This window comes from Neolamprologus brichardi, chromosome 17 (assembly GCF_056152115.1).
Source record: "Neolamprologus brichardi isolate AB-2024 chromosome 17, ASM5615211v1, whole genome shotgun sequence".
Classification (NCBI taxonomy): Eukaryota; Metazoa; Chordata; class Actinopteri; order Cichliformes; family Cichlidae; genus Neolamprologus; species Neolamprologus brichardi.
This window is the reverse complement of record NC_142120.1, coordinates 97,047-113,533: the sequence shown is the minus strand read 5'-3', so window position 1 is coordinate 113,533 and position 16,487 is coordinate 97,047.

Genomic DNA, 16,487 nt, shown 5'->3' with positions numbered 1-16,487 from the left:
CTAATTTTCACCAATACTTCTTAGCCAACAGGCTTCAGTTCATCTCAGAATGGTTAAAATGTACCCTCTTAGATGAGCCCTGGCTAGATGTTGAACAGGCACTATGCAGTGATCTAGAGATTTCAGACCTACCATTTATTAGCTTAAACATCAAAAGACATGAATGCTTTAAAAGCATCAACATCAGCTTTTCTCTGACAGCATGGTGGGAGTTTCTAAAAATAACGAAGTCTTCATTAATCCCATGCAAACGTACACCTATCTGGAATAACCCTGACATATTACAAAACAATAATATGATTAATTTCCCAGAATGGAGTTGTAAAGGAATTAAATACTTAGAACATATATTAGAGGGAACAGAATTTATTCCATTTGACAGACTAGTTACACAATATGGGATCAACAAGAAAAGATTTTTAGAATATCAACAAATTAAATCCATAATAAAAAAGAAATTTAACCTAAGTCAAGTTGAATTACAAACACCACCAAGTGCGGTACATTTTCTTACTCTTAAATCCCGCAAATTATTATCTAAAATATACAGAACACTTTCTAAAATAGATGAATCAATATCCCTTCCTATTGCAAAGTGGGAAGCAGATTTATCAGTCAGCTTAGACCAAAACGTCTGGTCTCAGATTTGCTTAAAAACCTTTAAATTGATTAAAAATCCCAGTCTGCAATTAATACAATACAAAACACTACATAGAGTGCACTATACAGGTCATCGAATGTTCAAGATGGGCTTTACATCCGCCAACAACTGCTCACACTGTCAAGGCAATACACCAGACAATTACATCCACCCTCTTTGGTTCTGTCCACCAGTGCAGAAGTTTTGGCACGAGATATGTGAAGACTTATCAAAGTGTCTGAAATGTAAAATTCCAACCTTCCCATTAGTATGCTTGTTGGGAAATTTGGATGATGTCACTACAGAAACTAATACAGTCCACATGGTTTTTACTGCCCTATGCATCGCCAAGAAAACGGCCCTCATGAACTGGAAAAATAAAAATAATCTTAATTCTAGCCAATATAGAAACTATCTAATAGATCACATTAGTCTCGATATAGCCTCTGCCACCACATTAGATCAATCCCTCTGGGCTCCTTTGATCGGCTCCATCACCTAGCGGGGGTAGGGGGTCGTGGTTTGTTTCCGCCTTGGCTATTGTGGTTGATGTGGAGGTTGGGACGGGCTTAGGGGACCTGGAGGACCCCTAGAGACGTTATCCCTGGAGGGCTTAACCCGGGGGTTGTGTTCATAACCTGGTTAGTGGCTCTGGTTGCTCTTAGAGGTTGTTCTCCTCGTGGCTGCGTGCAGCGGGGCTGGAGGATGGTCTGTGCTGGTGGACGTAGGTTACTGGCCTGGTGGCCTGGCTGCCCCTGAGTGGATCCGGGGCAGGCGTGGGGGTTTGGGGTTCGGGGGTGCTTCGCCTCCATGCTGGGGGTCTGGCTGGGCCTTGGGGGCTTCGGTCCTCGTCGGTGTGTCGCCGAGGTTGTGGGCGGGTGGGTGCACGGGGGCTCAGCCCTGGCGCAGGGGGCCTCTTGTGCATCGGCCTAACTGGGGGGCTCTTCAACTGGCAGGGAGGTTGTTCCATCCTTGCAGGAGTCCAATCTGCAGGTGGGGGAGAGACATAGGAGAGGTGGAGAATAAACTTAACCTGGGTGTCTGTTGTCTTGTGTAGTCTGGGAGATGATTGAATGTTGGGGTGGGTACAGTTTCCTCTGCGGTGGGGTAGGATGGGCTGCCCCGGGTCCTGTGGGGCCTGGTGGTGCTGCTGCCGTAGGCCCCGGTCTGGATGGACCTGGGCTCCCTTGCCTTGGTGGATACCAGAGGACGGGGGTGCCTACTGGGGTCAGCGGGGGAGCTGGCCCTAGGGAGGGGCATCCTTTCCTCCCCATCCCTGGCTACCTCCCTCTTCCCGCTCCACCACACCCACCCACACAGGTACAGCCTTGGGGTGCGGGTGTGTCACCAGGGTGCAGGGGAGACATCCCCCCCCCTCTGTCCTCTTCTGGCCACCTGTGCCTCAATTTTATCTCACAACTTAGACATCCACATTACTTACACTCTCATAACACACAAACATATATATAGGGCCTTGAGGGTGGGCACGTTAACGGCGTCCAGTAGACGGTCTGTGTATTTAAACCTACCTCTGGCGCCGGTGCCCACCTCTCAATTTTAAATCCATGTAGACATTGAGGGTTCTCAGGAGGGGCCGTGCTAACACCTGCTGCTCTCTGGCAGCAGCACCATGCTCTTCCTTGTTTTGAATGCACTTTAGAGCAACACGCAGCAACGCTACACTTGAGCGGGAGGAGGGAGGTATGGGGTCTTAACACCATTCTCTACTAGCCATCGGGGCGGGGGGGCTTGGAGGAGATGCTGGCTGTCCGATTGGCCTCCCTGCTGCTGCGGAGCCTGGGACGGTCTACTTGCCTCCACCCTGGAGGGAAGGGTAACATCTCTTGGGTCTGGGTGCCGTTTCCCCCTCTGGGTGCGAGGGTACCTGGACCCGGGGTATAGAGTATGTTTGGGGAGTGTGATTGTGTGTACATGTCCATTTACGTTTATCCCTACGTTGGGTGAGTGCTGAGTGTTTGTATATGTGTGCATGAGGGTGGGAATGCATGTCTTTGTCTGTGTGTGCCTGTTTGTCTGTGTCTATATGTCAGGTCGGGTCTTAGACTCCACCTCTCTGGGAACTCCCAGGCCCTCCAAAGTGTGGAGGCCTATCTCCCCTCACCACACTCCCTGCCGGTGACTGATGCCCTCAGGGGTCGGTGCATTGGTGGTTCTTGGTGTCCGGGGCTGGGCGCTCAGGTATGTACCAGCTCATTCCCGGTGGCTACTTGGCGGGGCCTGGCGCCTGTTGCTTGGTCAGGCCTCTTCCGGGGCACGGAGGGCCCTCGGGCCTCTGGCCTCTGTGCCTGCGGTTTGGTTCACTCTGGCACAGCTGGCTGCCAGCGGAGCCGGCGGGCACGCCGGTGAAGCCCCCTCTAGCTTCTGCCCGGTGGCTACTGGGTGACCCCTCGTCTGGGGATCCTCAGCCCTTCCCATGAAGGTGTCACGGATGCCCCTCCGGTGGTCCTCCTTGGGCTCCTGCACTCTGGGGCCTCTGGATGTCTGGGGCCTGGATCTCCTCCATGCCTGCTTTATGCCCTGGGGGACAGGGCTATGGCTCTCTACATCCTCTTGCAGACCATTACATGGGGAAACAATTTGAATACAAGCGCGCCGATCCACACAGGTGTGCACATGGGTGTTCACTGTTCGTAGACTTAAATCACACCTTTCTTGGCTGCTACTTCAAAGCACTGTGCGCTGTCTGTCCTGCGTGCTGCACAACAACATTCAATATTTAGTATTTACTGCTGTTTACACTTAGCTAGATTAATGCGATGGTGTTGTGTTTAGTATGTTGCTTTGGTTTTTTTTGCTTGTTTTCTATCCTTTTTCTCTCAACAGGTGATCCCGGAGATATCCCCCCCCCCCCCCCCCCCTTTCTCACTGTCCCTCTCCCCTTCTGTTTTTCTTTTCCTTCCTCTTTCTTTCTCCCTTTCCTATCCCTCACTCATGTCTGTCCCATCTGTAACAACTGAAAATAAAATAAAATAAATAATAAAAACAAAGGTCGATCAAATGGACCAATACGGCAATGCCATGATGATCCATTTGGCAAAATAAATCTATTGGGTATCCTTGTTGGTCTTCAGACAACAATTCTGACGGATAAAGAACCAAATGGGACAGACAAAAAAAAAAAAAAAAAAAAAAAAAAAAAGAGAATATGATGATCAACTGTGTCGAAAGCTGATGTGAGGTCCACCATGAGTAGAACAGAGTATTTTCCTGCATCATTATTCATCAAGATATCACTTGAGACCCTAAGAAGAGCTGTCTCCGTGGAGTGAAATTGATGAAAACCGGACTGAAACTTATTGTAAATGCCATGTTTATCTAGAGCTGCCATAAGTTGATTAGCCACAACCTTTTGTAGAAGCTTAGCAATTAACGGTAACTTAGAGATAGGTCTGTAGCTGCTCCAAAGAGAGGGGTCAAGCTGAGGTTTTTTTTAAAAGTGGGAGAATAGCAGCTTTTTTAAAATAAACCGGAACTATACCAGATGCCAGTGAAGAGTTGATTAAAGTGAGCACACATGAGCCAATAGACTGGAAGACATTTTTGAATAATGATGCAGGTATAATGTCAAGTAAACAGGAGGATGGTTTCACTGAATTCACTAATTTCACTAGCTCAGGTAGTGAAACCGGAGAGAAAGTATCCAAGATAATGGGCTGGGATAGAGATTGAGATAACAGGTGCTGCGTGTGTAAAACTCATTCTCACGTTATGGATTTTTGCAAGCAGAAAAGAGAGAAAATTTTCACAGTCCTTGTTAGACAAAATAGGGGCCGCAGGCAGAGCAGGAGTAACAATGTCACTAATGGTGTTGAATAGCACCTTAGGATTGCCTCTGCTCTTGTTGTTCCAGGGCAAGCCATATTGATGGCCTTCTCTAATAGTTCCACTTGATCCTTTAGTGGCTTATATGCATTCCGTCCACTGGGTGTCGCACTTGAGCTGTCTGCCATTTTGTTTTCCTGCGCTTCACAAAATGACTGCTGTTCACTCCACCCACCAAGTTGCTCGACGACACTTCCCCGTTTGCTGTCAGACGCAGTGTAGCTGCTCCAGCAATCACTTCCTCTTTTCACCCGGTCGGAGAAGCACCCACCAAAACTGTTAAAATGTTTTTTCTACAGTTTATAAATTCACAAAACCAGCCACAGCAGCGCACAAACAGCCACACACACAAAAAACACTCAATCTGTTTCCTCAGTACTATTTCTGTCAAAGAGATTGCTGCACCAAAGAAAGGGAAAGTAGGCCCCACGGCGTATGTGGCCTATGCAGCAGGCGCGAAACGGGTAAATATATGTCTCAGTCAACTAACAGTAAAGAAGATCTCAAAATAAATGTCAACTATCTCACCGTGGACAAAAAGCTCAAAATAAATCACACCAGCTATGTATGTTACTTAAATTCTTGCCTGGTTGAACTTGCTATTCAAACAGAGATATTTGCCTTCAATGCCTCAAGTTTTAGGCCACAACCTCTGCAGTTTGCACAGTTCACTCAATATAGGCCCAGAAAATAAATCAGTTTATCAACATCCACCGAAACAAAGCCAAGCTTTATTTATTATCTTCTAACATACATAAGCCAGCAGCAGAAAACCCACAAGTTCAGCGAGGTTCACAACAATATGTTTTTAGAACCTCCGACGATTAAAATGATTTCACAACAGGCATGCTCTCATACTTTTCAAGAAAATAACAGTTCAAAAAAGGGAAGTGGATGAAGCCGCCCCCAGTGACTGCCTTTGTAGGAAAGAGAAAGAAGCAGATGTGAGGCCACTCTCCCCAAATCATACAGAAATGTCACAACAAATCTCCTTTAGCCAAGTTATGTTTTTAACACAAAAGTTCTTCCCCTTAAACTTGTTATGTTTTGGGATTATAACAGCAGTTTAATTCCTCACAGCACACAAAGACCCAGCCAAGCATACGGCTCAGTTATTTAGACTTCTCCACAAAATTCAAAAGTTGTCTCTGTCATATTTTCATCAAAGCAATATGAGAACTGCACATCCGCAACTTCAACAGTAGTCGGCACACTTACATCAGCATATTCAGCCCAGTTTCATCAAAACAACCAGCAATGATTCATACACAGCACAGTATATCAGCACACTCAGTAATGATTTGAACACACTTTAAACCCATCCAAACGCCATTCACTCTGTCATTCCAACACACATTCTCTGCACACTTCCAACCATACCCATTTAATTATTGTCTTTATAAACAGCTTATTTTATCTAACACAGACGTCTTAAAATTAGAACAAACACACAGATGGATCCCTGACGTTCACAACACAAAATCCTACTCAATTTTGACAAATTTAACAAGCGTCCTACGCTAGGTCCAACCTTTTGTGATCAATTAACCAGTAGCAGTTCCAAACGGTGCCTGGCCCAATTGCTAAACACCCTATTTCAATTTTCAAGGCATCTCTGATGCCCAAGGTGCAACCTCTGCTGCCCAAAAAAGTGCAAATACCGTTCCAAACGGCAAAGTGATCCAATCACTGGCTATTCCCAAGGCCCCAAATCTTAGCAGCGCCACCTGGAGTAATTCCTCACGCCAGAGTAATTCCTCACGCCGGAGGGTCTTTTTATACGTCTATAAAAAGGGGAGGTCTTCACCTCGAGACTTATGCACTTCTTGGAAGTCCAACTTCCATCCTAAGATCCATCCATCCATCCATTCGCTTCCGCTTATCCTTTCCAGGGTCGCGGGGGGCGCTGGAGCCTATCCCAGCTGTCATAGGGCGAGAGGCGGGGTACACCCCAGACAGGTCGCCAGTCTGTCGAAGGGCCAACACACAGGGACAGACAACCATCCGCACTCACATTCACTTGCACATTCACACCTAGTGGCAATTTGGATTCCGTCCTAAGATATTTTATATTAATTTGAAACAACAATCAAAAGTCCACAAGAACTATTTGGTGCAGGTCCAACCTCATGATCAATAGGGACTGAAACCCACAAAAAATGCCCAATTACTTATTAACCTATATTTTCTCACATAGACATTATTTTCTTTCTCTGTCACCATAAAATAGCATGCAACCTTTAAATCAGTACTGTTACTCTCAGTTTCATTAACCTTTAACTTTCAATTCAATTCAATTCAATTTTATTTATATAGCGCCAAATCACAACAAATGTCGCCTCAAGGCGCTTCATAGATACAGAGAAAAGCCCAACAATCATATGACCCCCTATGAGCAAGCACTTTGGCGACAGTGGGAAGGAAAAACTCCCTTTTAACAGGAAGAAACCTCCGGCAGAACCAGGCTCAGGGAGGGGCGGCCATCTGCTGCGACCGGTTGGGGTGAGAGAAGGAAGACAGGATAAAAGACATGCTGTGGAAGAGAGACAGAGGTTAATAACAGATATGATTCAATACAGAGAGGTCTATTAACACATAGTGAGTGAGAAAGGTGACTGGAAAGGAAAAACTCAATGCATCATGGGAATCCCCCGGCAGCCTACATCTATTGCAGCATAACTAAGGGAGGATTCAGGGTCACCTAGTCCAGCCCTAACTATATGCTTTAGCAAAAAGGAAAGTTTTAAGCCTAATCTTAAAAGTAGAGATAGTGTCTGTCTCCCGAATCCAAACTGGAAGCTGGTTCCACAGAAGAGGGGCCTGAAAACTGAAGGCTCTCCCTCCCATTCTACTTTTAAATACTCTAGGAACAACAAGTAGGCCTGCAGAGCTGGAGCGAAGTGCTCTAATAGGGTAATATGGTACTACAAGGTCATTAAGATAAGATGGGACCTGATTATTTAAGACCTTGTATGTGAGGAGCAGGATTTTGAATTCAATTCTGGATTTAACAGGAAGCCAATGAAGGGAAGCCAAAACAGGAAAAAAATGCTTTCTCTTTCTAGTCCCTGTCAGTACTCTTGCTGCAGCATTTTGGAGTAACTGAAGGCTTTTCACTGAGTTTTTTGGACATCCTGATAATAATGAATTGCAGTAGTCCAGCCTGGAAGTAATAAATGCATGAACTAGTTTTTCAGCGTCACTCTGAGACAGGATATTTCTAATTTTAGAGATGTTGCGCAAATGGAAGAACGCAGTCTTACATATTTGTTTAATATGTGCGTTGAAGGACATATCCTGGTCAAAAATGACTCCAAGGTTCCTCACAGTGTTACTGGAGGCCAAGGTAATGCCATCCAGAGTAAGAATCTGGTTAGATACCATATTTCTAAGCTTTTCAGCGCCGAGTACAATGACCTCAGTTTTATCTGAGTTAAGAAGCAGAAAGTTAGTGGCCATCCAAGTCTTTATGTCTTTAAGACATTCCTGCAGTTTAACTAATTGGTGTGTGTTATCTGGCTTCATGGACAGATAGAGCTGGGTGTCATCTGCATAGCAGTTAAAATGTATGCTATGTCTTCTAATGATGCTGCCTAGGGGAAGCATGTATAATGTAAACAGAATTGGTCCTAGCACTGAACCCTGTGGAACTCCATAATTAACCTCAGTGTGTGAAGAGGACTCTCCATTTACATGCACAAATTGGAGTCTATTGGATAGATATGATACAAACCACTGCAGTGCAATACCTGTAATACCTACAGTATGTTCTAATCGCTCTAATAGGATATTATGGTCAACAGTATCGAATGCTGCACTAAGGTCAAGAAGGACAAGCACAGAGATGAGTCCACTGTCAGAGGCCATAAGAAGATCATTTGTAACCTTCACTAAAGCTGTTTCTGTGCTGTGATGAACTCTGAAACCTGACTGAAACTCTTCAAATAAACCATTCCTCTGCAGATGATCTGTTAGCTGTTTGACAACTACTCTTTCAAGGATTTTTGATATGAAAGGAAGGTTGGAGATTGGCCTATAATTAGCTAAGACTGCTGGGTCTAGAGATGGCTTTTTGAGTAAAGGTTTAACTGCAGCCACCTGGAAGGCCTGTGGTACATAGCCGATTATTAGAGATAGGTTGATCATATATAAGATCGAAGAATTAATCAATGGCAAGACTTCTTTGAGCAGTTTTGTAGGAATGGGGTCTAAAAGACACGTTGATGGTTTGGAGGAAGTAATTATTGAAGTTAACTCAGAAAGATTGATTGGAGAAAAAGAGTCTAACTTAACATCAATGGAACTAAGAGTAGCTGTAGATAATATTACATCTGTGGGATGATTATTGGTAATTTTTTCTCTAATGATAAAAATTTTATTTTTGAAGAAGTTCATGAAGTCATCACTAGTTAACGTTAAAGGGATGGTTGGCTCAAAAGAGCTTTGACTTTTTGTCAGCCTGGCTACAGTGCTGAAGAGAAACCTGGGGTTGTTCTTATTTTCTTCAATCAGTGATGAGTAGTAAGCTGTTCTGGCTTTGCGGAGGGCTTTCTTATAAAGCAACAAACTATTTCTCCAGGCTAAATGATGATCCTCTAAATTTGTGACACGCCATTTCCTCTCCAGATTACGAGTCATCTGCTTTAGGGTACGTGTTTGAGAATTATACCACGGGGTCAGGTCCTTCTGATTAGAGACCTTAGTTTTCACTGGAGCTACAGTATCCAGAGTCGTACGTAGTGAGGAGGTGAAATTATTAACAAGATAATCGACCTCTGTTGGGGTAGCGTTCAGATAGCTGCTCTGCTCTGTGTTGGTACAGGGCATTGACGATGATAACAGTTCCTGGATTATATTCTTAAACTTAGTTACAGCGTTTTCAGAAAGACATCTACTTTGATAAAGTCCACTCTCCACTGCTGCGTAATCAATTATTGTAAATGTAAATGTTATCAAGAAATGATCAGACAGGAGAGGGTTTTCAGGAAACACTGTTAAATGTTCAGTTTCTATGCCATATGTTAAAACAAGATCTAGAGTGTGATTAAAGTGGTGGGTGGGTTCTTTTACATTTTGAGAGAAACCAATTGAGTCTAACAACAGATTAAATGCCATGTTGAGGCTGTCATTTTTAGCATCAACATGGATGTTAAAATCACCCACAATAATTATTTTATCTGAGCTCAGAACTAAATTAGATACAAAGTCTGAGAAATCAGACAGAAACTCTGTGTAAGGCCCAGGTGGACGATAGATGATAACAAGTAAGACTGGTTTCTGAGTTTCACAGCTGGGGTGGACAATGCTAAGCATCAGGTTTTCAAATGAATTAACAGTCTGTCTTGGTCTTTCATTAATTAATAGACTGGTGTGAAAAATTGCTGCCACACCGCCCCCTCAACCTGTGCTTCGAGATTTCTGGTAGTTAGAATGACTCGGGGGTGTTGATTCATTTAAACTAACATAATCATCCTGCTGCAACCAGGTTTCTGTAAGGCAGAGTAAATCAATTTGTTGATCAATTATTAAGTCATGTACTAACAGAGACTTGGAGGAGAGAGACCTAATATTTAATAATCCACATTTCACTGTTTTACTCTTTGGTTCAGATGTGGATACTGTATTGTTCTTTCTTTGTAAATGTTTAAGTTGTTTGTTGCTGGTTTTTAGTTTGTTTTTTGTCTTTTTGGAAGCAGACACAGTCTCTATGGAGATGGGTTTTTGGGGGGGTAGCAGGAGGAGGGAAGCTGCAGAGAGGCGTGTAAGACTGCAACTCTGCTTCCTGGTCCCAACTCTGGATAGTCATGTTTTGAGGGGTTTAATAAATTTGTCGATATTTCTAGAAATGAGAGCTGCTCCATCCAAAGTGGGATGGATGCCATCTCTCCTAACAAGACCAGGTTTCCTCCAGAAGGTTTGCCAATTATCTATGAAGCCCACATCGTTTCTGGGACACCACTCAGACAGCCAGCAATTTAAGGAGAACATGCGGCTAAACATGTCACTCCTGGTCTGATTGGGGAGGGGACCAGAGAAAACTACAGAGTCCGACATTGTTTTGGCAAAGTTACACACCGATTCAAAATTAATTTTAGTGACCTCCGATTGGCGTAACCGGGTGTCATTACTGCCGACGTGAATTATGATTTTACTGAATTTACGTTTACCCTTAGCCAGCAGTTTTAAATTTCCTTCAATGTCGCCTGCTCTGGCCCCTGGAAGACAATTGACTATGGTTGCCGGTGTCTCTAGCTTCACATGTCTGAGAACAGAATCACCAATTACCAGAGTTTGACCCCCAGCGGGTGTGTCACCGAGTGGGGAAAAACGGTTAGACACATGAACAGGTTGGTGGTGTACCTGGGGCTTCTGTTTAGGACTATGCTTCCTCCTCACCGTTACCCAGCCGCCCTCTTTCCGCAGCTGCTTGGGATCTGCCGGGGAACAGCTAGCGGGGCCTACGCTATCTTCGGCTGCACCAGCTACAGGGGCCTGGCTAGCTAAGGGTGAGAGAAGGGTGCAAAGCCGAGTCTCCAGTTCAGTAATCCTGGCCTCCAGAGCTGCAAATATGCTACATTTGTTACAGATATCATTACTGCTAAAGGAGGCCGAGGAGTAACTAAACATCTGACACAATGAGCAAGAAAGTGCAGGAGGGACAGGTGAAGTAGCCATGGTGCTAACGGGTCGGCTACGAGCTAAGCTAGCAAAACAGTACAGAGACAGTGAGTGAGTACTTTCGCTATAAATTAGGTAGTGAGTACACAGAAAGTGTGCTTCGGATGAAGCACGTGAAGATTATACTGTGAAAAAAAGAATGTATTTAAAAGTTGTTAATTAAACTGCTAAGCAAATAAGCTACTCAGAAACACCACTGTGTTTGAGCAGGAACAGGAAGCGATACTATACCACAGAGCGAGCGAACACCAAGTGACAGGACAGGACCACCGACAGGACAGGACTTTCACTTTCTTTTCAAGAGTTCCTCAAAAATCAAAACAGACATTCATCAGTGACTGACTGAGTAGACTTTAATTTTGTTATTGTCCAAATATAGCACACTTTAGAGAATTTCACCAGGGCCCAGCCAACTCAGTCAAACCACTGGATCGTGCCTGTCCGTCCGACCACCCTCTGGCCTCGAGGTCCTCCCTGAACACCTCCAACACACCTCTATTGCATCAACATTCCCGGCCAATGCACCAAAACTGTTATGAGTTCGAAAATGTTGAGCAATGAAACAAACCAACAGAGGCCCAGGAGAGTTCAGTCAAACAATGATTTATTGAGTACACGCGTGGGAAGATGTATACTGCAACACCAGCATCGATCTTCCCCGAACAGCTCAATTCAGAATGGTTTCATTCATCAGGGTTACGCCCCCTCATGCCTCACAAATGAAAATAATATGCATCAGTTACAGTAAATGGCCAATCTTAAACCCCTAAAATTAGACAAAGAAGTTCCTTTTTCTGTCACACCTTCCATACTAGGCAATAAGTTGCAAGCCTAGATGGTCCCTGAGGGCTTGTCCTTTTCTTGACATGTCTTCTGTCACCTGTTACTAGGCAAGCTCGAATGCAGTTAGAAGCAAAATGTATCTCAGGCCTTTGGCCTGGAATCAATACTGTCATGTGTGTTTGTAAGCGTGCATGCTTTGAACCTTCTATTGCTCCAAGTCCCCCACAATATATCGACTGAGACATCACGCTCATCGAAGCCTATAACCTTAAATGGACTGAACAGCAACTCTGTTAATGAGCACAATCATGCAATGTGTATAAACTGACTATGGCTGCAACTGTAAGTAAAAGGTTAATAACAGTAAGTTTCATAAACATCTTTAATGCAATATCAATGCTGCAGGTTATATTATTAATGCAATGTTAATAATGCAGGTTATATTGTAGCAGTGAAATAAATTCTGTGATGAACAGGAAGCCAATGAAGAGAAGACAGGATAGGTGTTACGTGTTCATGCTTGTGGGTACCAGTTAAGAGGCGGGCAGCAGCATTTTGAACGAGCTGAAGACGAGCAAGAGATCCTTGGCTGACTCCAACAAACAGTGCATTACATTAGTCAAACCATGTTGAAATAAAGGCATGCATTACGTTCTCCATGTCACGTCTTGACAAAACTGGCATAGCTATTTGCCTCAGCTGGAAAAAGCTTTTTTGCAACACCAAACTAATATGTTTGTTCAATTTAAAATCTGAGTCCATAATGACTCCCAAGTTTGTCACATGCTGCTTGATATAAGACCCTAGCCAACCACAATTTACGAGCGGGCTGCATGAAATATTATTAGGTCTAAATACAATCACCTCCGTTTTACTCTCATTAAAAAAAATCTCAAAAAGTTCAGAGCCATCCAAGCTTTGACATCTTCAGGGCAGTTCAAATGGATTTGGATGGAGCCTGGGCCATTTCGTGCTAAAGGCAAATAAATTTGGCAGTCGTCGGCGTAGCAGTGAAAGGATATTTCGTGTTTTCTAAAAAATAGACACCAGAGGGAGGAAGTATAATGAAAAAAGCAGAGGGCCAAGGATTGATCCCTGGAGCACCCCACAAGAAAGGGGGACTCAAATATGAGCGAAGCCAATCCACTGCTGCACCTTTGATGCCAACCAGGTGTTCCAAACGAGAGATAAAAATATTGTGGTCAACAGTGTCAAACACTGCAGTAAGATCTAAAAGCACAAGGATCACGGAACTTCCACAATCAGTAGCTAAAAAGATATAATTAAAAAAACACGTAAAAGTGCTGTTTCGGTAGAGTGTAGATGTTTAAAACCAGACTGAAAAAGTTCCATGACGCCATTAGCATCAAAAAACTTATTCAGTTGGGTAAAAGCTATTTTTTCCAATAACTTTGAAAGGAATGGAAGTCTTGAAACAGGTCTAAAATTTGAGCAAACTAAAGGGTCGAGGCCAGGTTTTTTTAATAAAGGGCTTACAATTGCACGTTTAAATAATTAATAATTTAAAACACTTCCGGCGCCGCTCCGAGCTGGCAGCCAGTATCAGCAGCTCTGACCTGACCGAGTCCCTTTTTCTCTTAAATATATGTTTCTCTGTTGTTTTTGTGTTATTGTTTTTGTTTTTCTATTGTGCCCACAATTGAGCTCAGAATTCTATGGACAATGGTATTCTTTATTACATTTTTTACTGCGTCTTTGTCCGGAGAGCGCGTGGAGGTCCGATCTCCCATTGTTTACAGCAGGGATCAGCTGTTAGCCCTCGGAGCCTCCGCTGCCCTGCCTACCGCCGAGCAAGCTAACATCCCCCGCGAGGTGAGGAGGAAGAGACGCGGTACTCGGGCCGGGATCGGGCGTCGCAGTAAAGTCAGGAGGTACCGGCCAGCGATTCCATCTATTATTATGGGGAATGTGAGATCTTTCCCCAATAAAGTAGACGAACTGGCAGCCCTTACCCGATATCAGAGGAGCTACAGGGAGTGCAGCCTGATGTGCTTCACAGAGTCGTGGCTAACTGCGCTAACTCCGGACTCACATGTAAACATGGATGGTTTTCATCTGATCCGGGCCGACAGAACAACGGAGAGTGGTAAGAAGAGAGGAGGGGGTCTGGCTGTGTTTGTGAACGATAGATGGTGTAACTCTGGGCATTTATCTATCAAAAAGACGCTATACTGTAAGGACATTGAGCTGCTAGCGGTTAGCATGAGACCGTACTATCTACCGCGAGAGTTTACACATGTGATTATGATAGCTGTGTATGTCCCGCCCTCTGCTAACGCTGCAGCAGCCTGTAAGGTCCTGCACACTGTAACCAGCAGACTCCAAACACAGCACCCTCAGGCCCTTTTCCTGATCTCTGGGGACTTTAATCACATCTCCCTGTCCTCCACTCTCCCCACCTTCACCCAGTATGTCACCTGCTACACCAGAGACAATAAAACATTGGACTTACTGTATGCCAACACCAAGGAGGCATACAGCTCATCACCGCTTCCTCCCCTGGGGGGCTCAGATCACAATCTGGTTCATCTCCAGCCTGTGTATAATTCAATTCAATTCAATTCAATTCAATTCAATTCAATTTTATTTATATAGCGCCAAATCACGACAAAAGTCGCCTCAAGGCGCTTAAACCTCTAGTACACAGAGAACCAGTTGTGAAACGCACAGTAAGGAAATGGTCGGCAGAGACTGAAGAGGCCCTGAGGGACTGTTTCCGTTCTACTGTGTGGGACAACCTCTGCAGCCCCCTGGAGGATGACCTCAACAGCATCACAGACTGCATTACGGATTACATGAACTTCTGTGTGGACAACACCGTACCCATCAAAAAGGTACGTTGTTTTTCTAACAACAAGCCATGGATAAATCCTGAAATTAAGGCTCTCCTGAAGGAGAAGAAGAGAGTCTTTAGATCTGCAGACAAACAGGAGCTGACAGTTGTCCAGAAGAAGCTGAAATGGAAGATAAGGCAAGGAAAGGAAAACTACAGGAGGAAGATGGAAGAGGAGCTGCAACAGGACAACATCAGAGGGGTTTGGAACAGCCTGAAGACAATCTCAGGACAAAAACCAACCCCCCAGGCTGCAGGAGACTTGGGGTGGGTGAATGACCTAAATAAATATTTTAATAGGTTTGGATCCGCTGCAGTTTGCTTACCAGCCTGGCATTGGGGTGGAGGACGCCATCATCTACCTCCTGCACCGAGCTCTGACTCACCTGGAGAAGCCTGGAAGCACTGTGAGGATCATGTTCTTTGATTTCTCCAGTGCTTTTAACACCATCCAGCCACAACTTCTGAGAGACAAGCTGGAGCTATCAGGAGTGGACCACCACATGTCCTACACTACACCAAGTTCTTAGAGCTGAAGAAGCTTCTCGGATGAGAGGTGAAACGTCTTCAAGTAACTTAAAGAAGTCCAGACGCTTTTCTTTGCAAGCTCCTTTGACAATCTCGTTAAGAAGTGTAATTGAGATGGGTTCAAACTGGTATAAGGCAGCTGAACAAGGACTAAACGTGGATGGGCCATATGTAGGAGGTACTATTGCTGACCTGATGGACTCAACCATGTTTAAAAAAAAAAGAAGAAAGAAACTGATTACATCTGTTAGCAGAGCCTTCCAGGGTGGCAGACTGGGGCACATTTAAAATAGAACTGATGGTCTTATAAAGAGTGCGGGGATTATGACAATTTGATTCAATCATCTGAGAAAAATGGCTGTTTTTCTCATTTTTCACTGTATTTTGATAGCATTTCCAACAGTCCTTTAACATTTCAAAAGAAACCTGCAATTTGTCCTTCTTCCACTTTCGCTCTGCTCTCCTGCATTGACGTCTGACCGCTCGGGTGGCTTCATTTAACCAGGGCTGGGGAATACATTTAGGGCACCTGGTTTTTAATGGGGCCATAATGTTTAGGGTCTCAGTACAGGTTTCTTGGAACTGCAAAAGCAGCTTATCCAGACTAAGTCCTAAACTAATTTCGGGGTCAATAAAAGCATTTTTTATATAAAAGTTGAGGAGAAGAGAGCAGCAGTGGAAGAATTAAAGATTCGACAGCACCTGGGTGGAGCGCGAGCTTTAAACTCATGCACAAGAGAAATGTCAAATAAAACAGGTTTGTGATCAGAAAACACGGAATCCCCAATTTCCAAATTAAAAACAGATGAACCACACGATAACACCAGGTTAAGAGTGTGCCCCTGCTGGTGTGTAGGGCCTTCTACAGACTGTACAAAGTTAAAAGCCTGAATAAGATTTAAAAACTCCTGAGCAAGCAGTCCATCAGAGCAACAGACATGAATATTAAAATCACCAACTATTAAAATCGGATCATATTTAGGCACAGTGTCAGCCAAGAAACATGAAAAGTCATTTAAAAAGTCTTTGTTAAACTTCGGTGATCGGTAGATTACCGCACACACAACCGGTTGAAAACGTCTCAGTTCAAACATCAAAAGTTAAAAACTGGAGGGGGGAACCGGTACATGGAGTTGCTTGCAATTAAAGTTATTTTTAAAA